Genomic DNA, 16,314 nt, shown 5'->3' on the forward strand with positions numbered 1-16,314 from the left:
GTGCCCTATGTTGTACAGAAAGTCATGGATGTAGATTATAACGTAGCTAAACATACACCCGTAATAAATAAGAAAAAAATTACTTACTTTCTAGGTAAGTTATTGGTCAGCTGCTTCTTTTTTTCCACTTTTTTTTTTTTCTGGATATCTGGATATATGCTTTTAACAGCACATCATGGAGAAAAGCTGTCATAAAGTGGCACAAGAAAAAAGAACTGTCAGGAAAAACAGCACATGGACAGGGACAAATGAGAGAACACTCTGAAAAGAAGATCAAATCATAGGACACAGATCCAAGTGCTGAGGCACCAACTTGGTGCCCAGATGATTGAGAAAACTGTTTGTGAAGCTGGAAAAGGAAGCACTGACCTGTGAAAATGAAAGCAACTTCATGAAAACATTAGTCATGTCACAAATATGTTGTTTATAGTTATCATAACAACATTTTTATTAAACAAACATGTTTAGTATATAAAGTTGTTGCAAGCAAAACATTTCCAAAGGACTAGGGTAGGTAAGACAGTGTGGTTAGAAGCTGGCACCGCTTTATAATTACATAGGCATTAACTTATTGCACTTAGAAATGGAAATGTTTGGGGCTCACATCAGACGAGGTCCAAATTTCTGAATGAAAAGTATTATTGCAACAAAATCTAGGATCATCTTCATATATAGCAAACGGAAACAGAAGTGAAAATAAACAAAGCCTCAATATCTCACTTGCATCCTGCCTGTTGGCTGATGACATGACAAAGGACTTTGAAAAAATGACAAAAATGAAACAATTTACTAACTCTCATTTCTCATCTGACAGGGCAGTTGTATGTCTGCCTATATTTTTTTAAAGACCACCATGATGAAAAGCAATCCCAGAAATGGGCAGAATATCAGAAGGAAATTAGTCCATTGGTAATTGTTGATATCCTCTAGGAATGCTGTTTCACATCAGATGAACCTCTCTTATCTCTCCTTCTCTACTGAACAGTAGGAATAGAACAATAAAAATCCATAGGGGTTCAGATATCTCTGGCAGTACAGGTGCCAGATTTCCTAGGGAAACAACTCATACATAGCCAAGTGTTGCTTACATGACTGATCATACGCATATTACCTCTTAAACAATTTTTGGACACAATCACTAATTCCCACCATATCTGATAAAAGCAGACACCTCAAACGTAATTGCATTCCTACCAAGATGTAGGAAAATAGTTGGATGGGTAAACAGGCTGACCTTAATACTGTTTCTAGTAAATGAAAGGCTTCAGTGTGAACATACCCTGCTAGGCCTTCAGAGGATCCACTAGTAGTGAGCAGTTATGAATTTCCCAGCTACTGGAAAAGCTCCAATTGGAGCTTGTGCCTTGTTAGAAAACCAGACAATCCAAAGCCATAGCAAACAAGACTTCAGTCATTCTGAGCTCAGGGAATCACAGTTTTTCAAAATGAAGACTGGAAAATAAATTGTGCTCACAAGTTTGCATTTGCAGGTAACACTTTAATCAAACATAAAAGGAATTGGGCTCAATGCAAATGTGAAAAAGCAGTATTTTTGGCTGTAATATTCAGGAGGTCAGAATGCACAAATAAACAGTCCTTTCTCTTTGAGTCTACAGAATATGTTGATTCCTTTTTAAATCCTTCAGCAGGTTAACAAAGCCAAATATCTATTTGCAGCATAAAAAGGGATGAAGATCTTCAAAGATTACCATCTGATTATCAGTGCAAAGTTGTGACAGGAGGATCTACACACTGAGCTTTCCATGTTTATTCTCTCCAGAAACACCAGTATAGAAGATAATTGCAGATAATAAACTAACCCTCTTTTTGAATACTTTAAGAATTTGCAGCATGGTTTAATTCTCATATTATAGTAGAAATGCTTTGAACCTCAAATGATAACTTTCCTGCCGAAGTCTTAAAGGCCCTGACCATGCAGTTTGACCCACATTGGTGCAACTCTGACAAACCTCCAAGCCACATAATGTTTACAGAAAAAAGGATCCCACCCATTCAAGACTGGGGACTGAAATTTTATTCCAACATATCAGTATGTACCAGATTTTGTAGATTGTGCATATGAATCCCTGACATTTAGATATTCAGCCACTGAACTGAACTGATCCCTAGGAGGAAAAGGCTTTATGGTTGAACAAGAAATTCTGGATGTGGTAGTTTAATTTTTTTAAAAAAAGAAATCTTTCAAAAGTAAATGATACCATTTTAGTGTTGGGAACTCAAATGGAAAATCGTGTCTTCCATGTTTTAGCTGAGTTCTTTTTGATAGCTGACCAGAGCTGGCACATGCATAATGACCCGTGACCATGGACAATGAATGGACTGAAAGGACAACTGCTGGAGCAGAGAGATGTTGAGCTGGATGAAGGCTATAACATCTGTTTCTAAAATACAGTCTGAGTTCAGACGGATGGATGGATAGATAAAGACATCCACTTTTTTCTCAATTTACAATACACAACTGTTTTACAATCACCTGAAATGCTCTCTCACTGCACATAATATAGCTACAGAATCAGGTATTTCCATGACAATAGTCTTCTATATTTTAAAAAAGCAAAAACATGCACTAAAATGAAACACTTTGGTAAACAGCAGTTCTTTCTACTGCATAGTTAGAAAGATGTCTGAAGTCTCTCTTTCCCCAATATGTAGGATAATGTCCATTATTAAGTCAAGAGTTATAGAATATGCCTGGTGTGACACACTAGGTAATGGAGAAAGGTCCCAGACACCAGCTAGAGGTTATACTACTTTAAGAGCAAGAAAATGCAAGTTAGTCATACAACAACCATGGCTTTCCTCTGTCTTTGTGACCTTTCTGTGAGGCTGCAGAGCAGATGCAGTTGTGTTTATATGGTCACAAAGTTGACAGAGCGAAAGGCCAAGGCACTGGGTGCTCCCCTCCCTGTCCTCCAAGTGCACTTGCAGTAAGTAGGATGGGAGGCTGGCAGGAGGCATCCTAAGTCCTTCTTCCCTTGAACAGTCACAGTGAAAACAGGTGTTGAGAGTGCCCAGACTTGCTGAAAATGAAGCCATGGTTGTCTTGACTTGGGCAACCAGACTTAGAAACAATTTTTGAAAACCAGCGCCTGCAGGGAAACGAAGGTTAGAGTAAAACTGTCTTAGCTCTCAGGCCTCACACAGAGGCAGCTCTCTTGACGGTAGGACTCCTTTTTCCTCTCACTTCCCCTAGCCCTTTGCAGTGAGGTGGGGCAAGAGGGAGGCATTTTCAGCCTTCAGAGGACCTTTATACTGTATTAAAAATATGGTTTCTTTAATGTTTCCTTTTTCAAAAGTAGTAATATAAACTAACTGAGTATGCTCTTAGGAGAGCTTTTGGCAAGGGTATAGGACAATCCTCTGCCAAACCTCATCTTTGGCATGAAGAAATAAACAGACTGTGGTTCTGCATAAAGACAAAACTTTTGGAAAGCCTTTAGAATATTTCTCATAATGAAACAGTGGGGGGGTAGTTTTCTTGAAATTCAGAATACACTCCAGAAGACAAATCCAACCTTTAAATGTTTTGGTGTCTTCAATTATGAACTGAGTTCCTTCACTAAAATAAATAAAAATAAATAAAAATAAAAATAATATAAAATAAAAATTAAAAAGTAAAAAGTAAAAATAAAGATAAAGATAAAACCAAAAATAAATAAGTAAATAAATAAGTAAATAATGAATGATGGATACGTTCTGATTTTGAACAGTCCTTAGTAAGGCTATTTCCATAACATTTCATCTGCCTATAGCAAATATATATGTTGTGTCAAATAGGAATGAAATTATTCTCATCACCCTATGTTACAGAAAGGGACACTGAGATCATGTGCTACGCCTAACGCCACAAAGGATCCACTGCCCAGAACAGCAGTGCCAGATTAGGTTGCTCTAGACTGTGGCTGTTGAGCTCTGTGCTTCTTGATCATTCAAGATATCTGAACAAGAATATTGTCAAATATGGGCAAGAAAGGCCTAACCTTAGATTTTATTTCTGTGTGCTCTCACTAGTGTCCTATACTAAACTGAACAGCAATGCAGATTATATAGAGGATTTAAAGGAAAAGCAATTACAGAGTTTTAGAAATATTTCAGTAAAAGGGTCTTGATACTGATATTTCTCATTAACATCACACTTCAGAAAAAAATGGAGCAAGTCAACTAGGAGACAGGAAACCTGATACCATTACATCATTTTGTTTCATTATGTGAAACACAACTGTTGTGTTATAGAGTAGATCAATCTCCCATATTTAACAAATGAGGTTTATCACACATAGATCTGAAACACACTTAGATGAAAATTAAGTATCCAAAAAGCTACTATGCTTTGCCAATACACACAGAATCATGTTGGACTGCCCAATGTATCATGAGTGTTATTAAAAGAAACTAAATACTTTAAGAACATTTTAATAGTGTTCTTTTTTGATTTTGGGTGGAAGGGGAGATTGTTCTTTTCCTTTTCAGGATTATTTTTCCTAAGTACATTTCTAAATCCTACTTCATTTTAACTACAGCCTTGTAAACCCTTTGTGTGTTTCTGTCTCTCTCAAGTCTATGTAAGCACTTTTATATCTCTCCTTCCAACAAGGATTTTTCTGTATTGTTCCTTTTTGTTCTTTCAGAAATCAAGCCTCTTTACCCACAATTTGGTGAACTTCTCCTGCCCACACCCAAGTCCACTGCTGCAGGCAGCACAAAGACTTCAGAATTAATAACCTATGAAAAAATGAATGAGGCAATTCCCAACTCACAAAGCTTTAAAGTTCTTTGCTTACTCCAGCAGATATCTCTGTACTAGATTCATTTATGCCAAATCTTCAGCTTTTCTCTGTAATAATGATAATAACAAAAAATATTTAAATATAAATGCCGAAATTCTGACATCACCATGGGACTGTTCAAGCTGGAGCCAGGACCTTGCCTTGGTCTGGACCTTGACACCCATCAGTCACTTTGAGAAAAAGGGCATACCTCATCTGCACAGCCCTCCAGTGCAGCTACATAGTTGACATGTTTTCAAGCACTTCAATGCAAGAAGTAGTGGTTAAGCCCAAAGCTTCAAGAATTTCACTAAAGAATGTACCAGTATCTGGTTATGCAAAGGCCTTTGGTTAAAGAATACATAAACTCCAAATACCACTGGGGCTTGTGGGTTGAATTTTTGGGGGTTTTGAGTTTAGGAATTTAAGTTGCATCTTACTGTGAGAAAAGAGAAAGGAAAAACAACTGAGAAATGGTATTAGTCCACTAAAAACTCAGAGCCATATACTGTTATGCCACAATAATAAATAAGAGGCTTGCGTAGGATAGAAAGACACACTGTGACCTCCTTTCCACTAATTATCACAAAGCCATTTTGCTGAATTTTTACACTTTCCCACCTTCACACTTAGTACACTCTGTACCAGTATAGTTCCCCTCATTATCTAGGCTCAAGGTTGATAACTGATCAGTCCAAGTTCGGATGTGTGTCCAGGTGTTTCCCATCAAAGTTAGTAGTCATGTGCCAGAAGATGAGTTGTTTTTCTTTAAAAAATTCCTTTTTAATTTTATCGCAAGTCAATGCATTGTCTATATATTCTGTGATGTTACTACACAGAATAGGGCAAGATAGGATCCTTTAAGCCTGAGATGCATATAGCAACATTTTAGACTGTAAATGATTCAGAGGTGTTACAGGAAAGGCATTTCCTGTAAGTAGCACTATAAAAAAGTGGTTCTATAAAAGGCATTAACAACAGAGTGGAAGCGGCTGACCTACTGGGCGGTGTAACATGGAGATGGCATGAAGCCAAGAGCATGAGACAGCTGTGTAGCACATTAGAAAGCAGGACATTGAGCACCAAGCTGGGTTTATACAATAAAACCCAGGCAGAGGTTCGGTTGTGAAGAACTTCAACTGCATAGGTGAGAAAGCTAAACGTAGTATTGTCAACTGAATAAGCATTAGCTGATGGAGAGGAATTCCAAGGCCTGATCTAACACCCAGTAAAGTTAAGGAAGTGGCTATACTGACCAGGCTCCGCATTTAGAGGATGAAGATGGAGCTCTGCAGTGAAATCTGACACCAAGAGAGTCAAGTGAATTCTACTCCTATCAATAGAAGTGTTGTTGTTATTCAATGGAAATGAAAACATGCTGGGGATGTTTCTCACACAAATGCCTGTTACAAAAAGCTTCATGGTCTATCGTGTGCATGCACTGAAATATGCAGGCAAACACAGACATCCATTACACAAACATCTTTAAGGTAATGTGCATGCATGCCTAGCTCTGAAGGGTACAGCCTGTGTTTTCTCCACTGACCTAATTCTGATCCATCTATGTTTAATGTAGCCCACCACAGCAATTCATTTCTTTAGTTGCTAAATACATGGATAAATGTTGGCTTTTCCTAAATTACTGCAGAAGGTAAAATCACAATTTTTCAGGAGGAAAAGAGGTTTCTTTTACGTAAACTTATTTTCTTAGCAGGCAATTGAAAACACGTTTTAAATATCTTTGTCTTCTTTAAAAAAAAAAAAAAGGAAAAAAAAAAGAAAAAACAGCAGCTGTTTTTTGGATGAGCTTCATTGTTTATTATTTTCTTAAAATGCCCAAGCCATGAAACTCATTTAACCCCTTGAGGATTGACACAGAAATGACATGACGTGCATCATACATCAAATAAATGGTCACTCCCGCTGCTCTTTAGACATCTGGGGCTTAATTTGCTATTATTTGCATTCATAGAGTAAAGCTATACAATAGAAATGGGAACACATCTCCTATGTTGATTCAGAATTAATTTTCAAAGGGTGACATGCACCATAAATCCTATTGCGTGATTACTATAAACATGCAAACAAAAGAATGAGGAACAGCGTTGTCTGCTAATGGATGTTCGGTTATGAATTTCAATTGTTACAACATGTGATTAATTTACATGTTCAAATTAAGTCTCCATTTATGCATGTTTAATTATGAGATATTTAAAAGCATGGATGGGTGTGTTTGATCATAAGCAGCATTTAGGAAAAAGCTTGGCACTTGTAATTTGTTTGTCCTGGTTTAAAATGTTCTCATTACATCATGAAATGAAAAAGTTAGAGAAAGGAATGTCTCTGTTCCCAGCTAACAATGCACACAAGTCAAGAACTCTCCTCTTACTAATATTTCCCATAAAGATGTTCATCAGAGGTATCTTTTAGTTAAGCAAGTGACAGATGGAATCTATGAAAACAATAGTGTCTTTGGAAAGTCCAGTAGTATACGTACTATGGATACCAGCTTTTAATCCCACTTTAGAGCTCCTGCATTTCCGAAAGCTTCAGACACTCCTAACTTTTAGTGGGACTTCCATTTCATGACTCTGTGCCATAGATGAACAGCTCCAGGGACTATGCTACAATTTTCCTAGTAAAACGCAGGGGTCCAACTGCAAAGGAGGGCTTAGGGCTGTGCAAATAACTAGTTTTTCAGTTCGGCTGCCAAGCCAAACAGTTGAAAAAGAATGTTGGTTCAAACTGAACCGAATTCACAATTTTTCCAGGTTTCCACACCAAAACCGCTACCATCCCCACCCAGCCCACTGTACTTCCTTTAACATGAAATGTACCATATGTCTCAAGAGGAAACATTTTTGGCAAATGTAAATATTTGGCAAATGCAAACATAAAAGGCAAGGAAATGCAGCCCAACATTTATAAAGTTGTTGCAAAAGGATTTTTCTCTGTGACTTAATACATTTCACTCCTTTTTTATACTGAAGAAGTTTATTCCACACAATGTTTACTATAACAGGGTTTGTCCCAGCTTCCCAAGTGAGTGCCATTAACATCAGGTTGGAGAGTCATTCTTAGTCTACCGTTCATTGACTCTCAACTATTATTGAAGTAGTTTGCATGAAGTGGCTTATTGGACTCGGTTCCATTTTAGAGTGATCTAAAGAATAATTGCTAGGACATTCATATGTGGAGTTAAGGACTCAAACTCCTGCCTTGATCAGACAGAGCATTGACTTGAACTCTGATCCAACTTTGTTTACATACTGGAGGATTTTGAGGTAGGTTTCCACCTCTTGCATTGGAACTAGTTCCCTTCAAATGCAGTGCTTAAGGGTTCACCACCAAGACTGAGAACATCTTTAAAGCCTAGAAATTATCACACTGAGCTAGCAGAGAGGGTACGAGCCCCATAGACAATTCCTTGGAGGTGAAAAGTGTGAAGAGGAACAACTGAGATCACATTGTGGTAGACCTCATTGCTGTTAATTGCTCATGTACTGTTCCGAGAGATCTAAATCTTCAGAGCAGAGAAATTTATTATATAAAGATCAAGTTGTGCCAAATGAATTTCATAATGCCAGAAATGACTTTTTTTTGGACACTACAGATTTTTCTCTCATTGTCTAGGCACTACAAGATTTGCACTCACCTGTGAGACAGAAAATCACCAATATCCTGATATTGAGCAATGCAAAAAAAAAAAAAAAAAAAGTCTGGTAAATGTAACGCCAAACTTTTCTAGATAAAAAATTCTTAGATGCTAGCATATATATGCTCATGGAGATATACAAATTATTAGATACTATCACATATGTACTCATGGTAATGTACACACTTGAAAATGCTTATATGTGAAGCTTCAAGGCATCTCTGCTTGGTATACCAGCTGTCTGATTAACAGAAAAGCCCTGGAGAAAATCTTAGTATACAGCAGCCTTCAGGCCATTCCTCTTCATTTCCACAATACGTGCCTTTTTCTGCATGTTGCTGCTAGTAGCACAAGGTTGCTGCAAGACAAACCAAAATGTGATTTCTAGTGTCTGAATTCATGATGGTTTGTGAAGGAATGGCCCTTTTGTTTAGCAACAATTATACATCTACAGAGGTGTCATAATGACAGTGAGAGCAGTAGGAAAATATATTGTTAATATATTTGGAAGGAGCAATGATTTCTAATGTGACGTAAAAGCATTGCCTAACATTGTCAGGTAATACTAATTACTCATACTTGCTGAGTAACAGGATGAATCAGAGCAGTCCCTGCCCCAAAAGACATACATTCTAATTTAATGAATGTAGGTATATACCTGAGCTGGTTGAATTTTTAATTCCAAATCATGCTTTATATATTGTGAGTGTCAGAAGAGAAAAAGGACAAGCCTGCAGAAGAGAAGGCTGCAGAAAGACCTTACAGCAGTCTTCCAGTACGCAAAGTGGGCCTACAGGAAAGCTGGGGAGAAACTCTTTGTCAGGGACCATAGTGATAGGACAAGGGGTAAGGGTTTCAAACTAAAAGCAGATAGATTTAGATTAGATGTTAGGAGGAAACACATCATTCAAAGGGTGGTGAGACACTGGAACAGGTTGCCCAGAGAAGTCATGGATGCTGCATCCCTGAAAGTGTTTAAGGCCAGGCTGGATGGGGCTTTGAGCAACCTGATCTAGTGGGTGGTATCCCTGCCCATGGCAGGGGTATTGGAGTTAGATGCTCTTTAAAGTCCCTTCCAACCTAAGGCATTCTGTGATTCTATGAAAACTGATCATATGCAAAATACTTGCCCAACTTTTCCTATTTTTCTTCTTCATGAATGAGGAACACAAAATTCAAAAATATTTGGTTAATTGGCATTGGGGTCATGATTCCAAAATATCTGCAAATTTTACGAAAAGAAGAACCAGCCTAAAGCCATCACAAACAGCCCAAACATAAATTTTGACAACATCATCTTTGAATGTAACAAATATCTAGGAGGTGACAGCCTACTTTCAGCATTACAGGTTGGAAGTACAACTGATAGGAATTTTATGAATTAAAAAAATTTTCTTCACAAAATACCTTTTAAAAAATGGGGAACTGGATTAACTAAGAAATAACCTTTCTACATGCTTTCTTTTTGGTTTGGCTTGAAGCATGCTTTCCTTCCCCCTTTTGCTTTTTTAAGCAATGCTATCAAGCAGTAGAAAATAAAGAAAAAATGAAAATAGTGTTATTTTTTAAAATACGGATGACATTCTAATTTCTCTCTCTTTTTTTTTTTTTTTTGGTCTGGGAGTCTTGGGTTAACTGATAATGTCCTGCAGTTATCATTGTAGTGTTGAAGCTTTTATAATATCTATTGCTCTAGGGCAAGTAGATATTTGCAGAAGCTTATTAGGTTTATTATTAAACACCAACTAAATGAAAAAAAAAAAAAAGAAAAAAAAAACTATGGCTTTGAAAGAAGACCTGGCATACAAACATACAGATAACATTTATGACTGAGTAAATTCCACTAATATTTCTCATATTTCTCTAAGTCATTGTTTTTCTTTTCTTCTTCCATGTTTTTGTGACTTTCAACATACCTTCCACTTCACTTTAAGTATTCAAGACTTAGTTAGCTTCTTGACTGATGATGAATTTCAATTTCCAAATTGCTCATGTGCAACTGGTATTCTCACCACTGCTTTGCCTACCACAGGAACTCAGCTATGGCTAGGGGCGTAGTTTACAGCAGGCAATATAAGAACAGGAATGCACAGAATTTCAGCCATTGGCCATGTGTCACAAACAGCTTCACTCATTGAGCTACACCAAATAAAGATAGACAAGCTATTAGTGTAATCAGCAACAGCAATTAGGCTAGTTACAATACCACGCAATAATATTTCTTGATGAGGGCTACCTTGTCCAGCACCATCTGAAGACACTGTGCTTCTCACTGAACTATGGCACACTGACCTTAAAAAAAAAAAAAAAACAGAACATGAAAATGGCTTAAAATGCAGCTGGATCACTCAGAGGCAGAGTAATACATTCAGTGAGCATTACAAGAGCTCTAGCTTGCATAGAATTACTGTGGGAGGGTATTGGTAGGAGCTTTTACATATTAGCTAAGGAAAAGGGTTGTTTATATAATTTCAGCACAACTCTTCATTCATTCCATTTGGATTTTTAACAGTTGCATTGCTCTTGTTCAATTAGGAGATCATCAGAAAAATGCAATATTATGGACATTTTCAAACATTTCACATATTTTCGTGTCAGAACTGTGGTGGGTCACATGACATGCAGCTGTGTTAACATATTTAGGGTTTGGATACTTATAAGCTCTTGCTTTCTGAAGTATTATTTTTCTACTTGTTTACATTTGAAAATTACTGGATTTTTATTTTTTTTTAACCACAAGGTTAGAATTTATGGGAAAAAATTAAGCAATAAATAGGTACAGTGTCTTAACTTCATTTTTCATGTCCTGCCTGCCAGCAGAAGGATTAGGGAGACAAAGCTGGTTTTCTTCTGTGAAACTGCAACTAGTCCAGTCACAAGCTCACAAACACTCCCTTCCATGTCAGCTATACTTTGACCACACAAGTGTGGTTTAGAGATTATGGAAGTTACAGAAACACATGGCAAAGAGCTTTCAGCAGCTTCACTTATGTATCAGCAGGAAGAGCTTCCAAGGGACCTCTCCATCCCTGCAGTGCTGAAAAATTTCCAGGGAAATCTTCCTGGATACTGATGATCTTGTTTAATGCTGGGAAAACTGTATTATTCTCAGACAGTTATTTCAATATGAGAAAGTACCTGTTCACAGAAAAATCAGTCGTAAACACAAAGCTTTACCTTCAAAACACAAAACTTTACCTGCATAAATTCTGGTAACAAATACGAGTCTGTACAAGCACATCACAGACACACTTCATCACTTAATCATAGAGACAGATGAACAGACCTCACAATTCTTTCTAAAGGTGCATGAGAGCAATCATAAATAAACTAAAATTTGCAGTATCTTATTTGAGGCTACTTCATTCCTTTTTAACTTTACAGCTTTTTAAAAATGCCAACAGCCTCAGTAGTGGAATATCAAGCATGATTGATACTGTATGGAAGCTGGTAACATGACTTTTAAAGATAAATTTGCAATTAGATATATAAAGACAATGGTTACACTGTCTTTGAGGAAAATATCTGAAATTATATATGATAACACTTCATAATCAGGAAATTTTCAATGGAATTTGTTCATAAAGACTATTGAAAGTGATCTAATAAAAACAAGATGAGTCAGTCAGCTGGCTGCAGATGGGTCAACAGACAGTTCCTCAAAATCAGTGCTGCAAAGTTTGTAGAACTCAAAGTACTAGTACTCTTTAGGTTCAAAACAGTGATAGAAAATTCTATGGTTAGAGGACTAAGATGGGTAAGTAGGTCACTTCCAGTCTCATAGCAGAGTCTTCAGCACAGACTCAAGGAATATCTTCTGCCTGTCCTGTTGCTGCTACAGATTTACAGGTATAGCTTATACCTGCCCATCCAGACTTAAGATACATTTCGGCATACAAAAATCACAGTCAAATGCCATCCTCAATCCAACTGCAGAGAATAAAAAAATTATTGCTGAAAACATTCAGGTCACTTCATAAAGCCTTGTCTGAGCTTAAGGGGAGGTACACGTCATTGTTCTTAAAACCATTTTCTCTGACAATGAGAAGCATACTTCTATTATAGAATAAACTACTTGCATCAGTTAATCTATTCCTGAACACTTAGAAGTACATTAGAGGAGGTCAACTCAATACTAGAGTATAATTCTGACCACCTATCTACTTGCATATATTTCGGCTACCTCATTTCTGCTTAAATACCACAACAAGGTAACTATTGTATACTTACTAACTTGCTTTAGGAAAGGAAAAAAAAATTACAAATAGCACAAAAATTTTACAAATTGTCAAAGACCAAACCTACAGGAGAGGCTCTGAGATTGTATGCTCGAGTAACTTTGTGATGTGTTTCTCTTGTCTGAGGTATTGATCTGGCATAAAGATTCCATTGTCAGAGAGTGCCACAGTTCTCCAAAGGCTGATAAAAACTCAAACATTCTGTTCTTTATGGAGGAAATTGCTACGGTTCCAAGTTAGTCTTCATTCTAAACAAGAGTCAAAACATGGCATCTCAAATTTTCCTGGAAGAAGGAAATTTCAATACACTCAATTTAAAAAAAAAAAAAAAAATCATTTCATTGTTTAGTTGGTTGTATTTTTTCCCAAAATGAAATTGGGTAACAAGATGCTCCAGTGGAATCCTGAGATGGCCCCAAGACCTAGAACTGCTTGACGAGTACCCGTTGGGACTTTTCCATACCCAGTAAGAGCAGATTTTCAACATCCTCTGAAGTAGAACTGTTTCTGCTACAAACCCATCTGGTTTCACACACAGGAAGTTTTATGCACTACAGATTCTCAATATTGCTTGGGTTTTGCTCTATAAAATAGAACATGCATTTGGGCTCTACTTTTTGCCATATACCATCTTGTTTGCAATTTTGTTTCTCATCTCCGAGACAGTACTCTCTGCCTGCACAAAACCTTGTAAAGAACTGGTTGTTGACCAGATATAACCAACAGAAATGTTTGTGTTTTTTTTTTCCTCAGCCAAGGTAAAGATCAGTCTAGTCTTCCTTTCAACTGATAACTTGGTTAAAAAAAAAAAATGTAATTTCACATGAATATAGGCTGAACTGGTTCCCTGACAAATACAAAATCTCCATCAGGTTCAAAATTTTGCCATCACATATCATCTTGGCACAGAAATGTGTGCATAAGCTCCTGTACTTTTTTCCTATGTAGTCTGTCTCCTCCTACTCCTGGTGAAACTTCTATTTACATTTAAATGTGTTGTGGGGTTCTTTTTGTTGTTGCTGTTGTTGTTGCTTTTAAAAAGAAGCCTATACAATCAAAGCTATAATACCTCAAGACCATATAATAGTGGCTTGTAGCTGCACCTCTCATCCCAATCCAAGGGGATGACCGACAATCATCCTTTGTGTATCCTAAAAGTGTAGCCTTTATTACTACTACAACAACCATACATCACTGATCAGGTTCTGATGGTCCTGTACTGGCAGAATTCCTACTACACACTCAGTTGTGTGGTTACATTGACTTTGTTTCTGCTTTGCACTTCTGCTTCTGCTTATTGCCTAATAAAGGTCCAGATGCCTGTTCTGAATCTGGGCAGACAGGAAAACAACACCTTCCCCTAATACCAGGACCCTAATTAATGACAGGAAAAGAGCCAGGAGCTGTCACAGGAACTGGAGTCATAAGCAGGAGCAAGGAACCCAGGCAAACATAGAGGAAACAAGGAGCAGAGAAGCATGGACAGGAAGAACATGATGAAATTAGAGGAAGGCCAAATGAATTGTAGCATTATCCAGAACGACTAGTTTCTGTTCAGAAAGAATAAATACTTGTCACAGTAAAGACTGATGGAAGACACCTGAAATATTTGCTTTCCTGGTGGTCCTACCCAGCATTCACCATAGAATAGGGAGAGTAAAACAATGTGACTTCAAACAGACAACATGACCACAGATAGGAAGAAAAGAAGGAAGCAGCTGTAAACAGAAGGCATGTGTCCAAAAGGAAGCTTTTTTATCCAGAAATGGGTCTTTCTCAGAAAGTGTTTGAAACCTTGCAGCACACTGAAATGATTTAACCCATCCCAGGAGTGTCTAATGGTCTACACAAACCAGTGGACTTCCTGGGGCTATGGCACGTCATATAATCTCAGTCCTATTCACTTTGAATGAGGCAAATTACAGAAAGCAGCCTGTCTGATGCAGGTGCCAGAAATTTACCCTCTGAATGCCAAGTGCCAAAACAAATGTCTGGGTGAGTGTCCAAATTCATTCTTTTCTGTCCTATATTAAATCAATATGCAACATTCTTTTCTATACTACCCACTAGCCAACTTGAAGTCAACTCAGTGTCAATATAGGTGAAAAGCTTTGGAAAAACCACTTATCTAGAGATTGCAAGATGAGCCACAGCTTACAAAGTCTCTGTACATTTTGGTTTACTTTCAGGAATACAGCCTACTGGAGTCAGTCACCAGAAACAAATTAGTCTAGGTTTTGCAAGCCATTATCTTTACTGAACATTAAAGTGTTTACAATGTAGTCAAGTCTGCCAGTCAATATTCTCCTCTGTGATATACCTTCAGGGAATTGCATAATTCTCACCGAGATTCACCATCTCCAGGAAAGCAAGGATTCCTGTTTCACCTGAAAGGCTTACACCTATTAATATATCATCTACAATGGGAGAATAAAGGCAAGCCAGAAACCATAAAATACTGTTTCATATCAACAGGCAGTCTACACTGTTTCAGAGACCAAGTACTGAGAACTTCCATTGCATTAAATGAATAAAATACTCACAAGTCACAACAGATGCACAGGAAATCAGCCAACACACTGGTAAACACACAATTGGCAATGCATACTGCCTCAACCTATCAGCTATACTGCAGCTTCCTTCCTTCCTACCTATAGTCTATGCCTCTAGGAGGCACTATCGAACTACAGTCTAGGGCACCTAAGTCATTTAGAAAAGCAGCCACAGCCATAAATCCTCTTTTCACATGTTGTTGTTCATCTGCTCTCTATGAGGAGATGATTTATTTCTGTGGTAGAGAGCTACTCAAAGGAAAGCCTCAAAACATCCGAACAAGGATAAGTGTGACATATGTGTTATGTCAGCCACTACCCATTAGAAGGCCTATTTCCTAGAACTGACATAGATGCAAGTATTTTCTGTAAAACAGTCAAAGTGCTGAAACCTTCTCTGATATTACGAAGGTCATTGTGAACTAGGAAATGCAACTTCCACAGATCTTTTTGTTTAGTCTAATTTTTCAGAACATTCTTCCTGAAACATGTCAAGTCATGTCAGGACACATCACGTCATGTACACGATACACATCTCATGTCATATACATCCTCTATCTCACTACACTGGGCCAAGATTTTCTGTACTGTCTTGATTCTTCATGACATCCAGCCAATATAGCCATTAAAAAAGGATTCCCACAGACAGTGATTCTCTTTCCACAATGAATCAGCAGTGCTTATTCTCTGCAAACCAGAATCCTCTGGTGTAATTGGAAGGATTCTGCAGAAGAGCAGTATGAGACCTCTTCCCTTCAAATAGTATGGGTAGCAAAGCTCCATTTTTGTTCAGCTGAACTGATTTGGTGCAGAACTGGAGTAACATAGTGGTGAGTCAAGCTCACTATGCTTGCCCATGGAGCATTTCATTGTGTTCTTTTTGTTTGTGGTTCATGCACATAATCTAAAAGGTCATTCTACACAGAAAGCAGTTGTTTTGCTTTTTCTAATGGAAAAACAATTCCCCATCTCTCAATCCATAACAATAAAAATAAGAACAACAAAACCCCACCCACATGTAAAAACCAGAGGAACATCCCATTGCACAACATCTCCCCATCTCATAGAGGCCAACACTTCCC

The 16,314-nt window shown here is 37.6% G+C and overlaps 1 long non-coding RNA gene across 1 annotated transcript in view; it reads right to left on the reverse strand.

Annotated features, from left to right (window-relative positions):
- LOC106047813 (uncharacterized) overlaps positions 1-16,314 on the reverse strand; it is a 207,266-nt gene that overhangs the window by 139,016 nt on the left and 51,936 nt on the right. The window contains exons 4-5 of the long non-coding RNA XR_010832008.1: positions 10,679-10,734; positions 88-186 (exon numbers count right to left, since the gene is read on the reverse strand). This is a non-coding gene — a long non-coding RNA (uncharacterized lncRNA). The remainder of the gene's footprint in view (positions 1-87; positions 187-10,678; positions 10,735-16,314) is intronic.

This window comes from Anser cygnoides, chromosome 5 (assembly GCF_040182565.1).
Source record: "Anser cygnoides isolate HZ-2024a breed goose chromosome 5, Taihu_goose_T2T_genome, whole genome shotgun sequence".
In the NCBI taxonomy this organism is placed as follows: domain Eukaryota; kingdom Metazoa; phylum Chordata; class Aves; order Anseriformes; family Anatidae; genus Anser; species Anser cygnoides.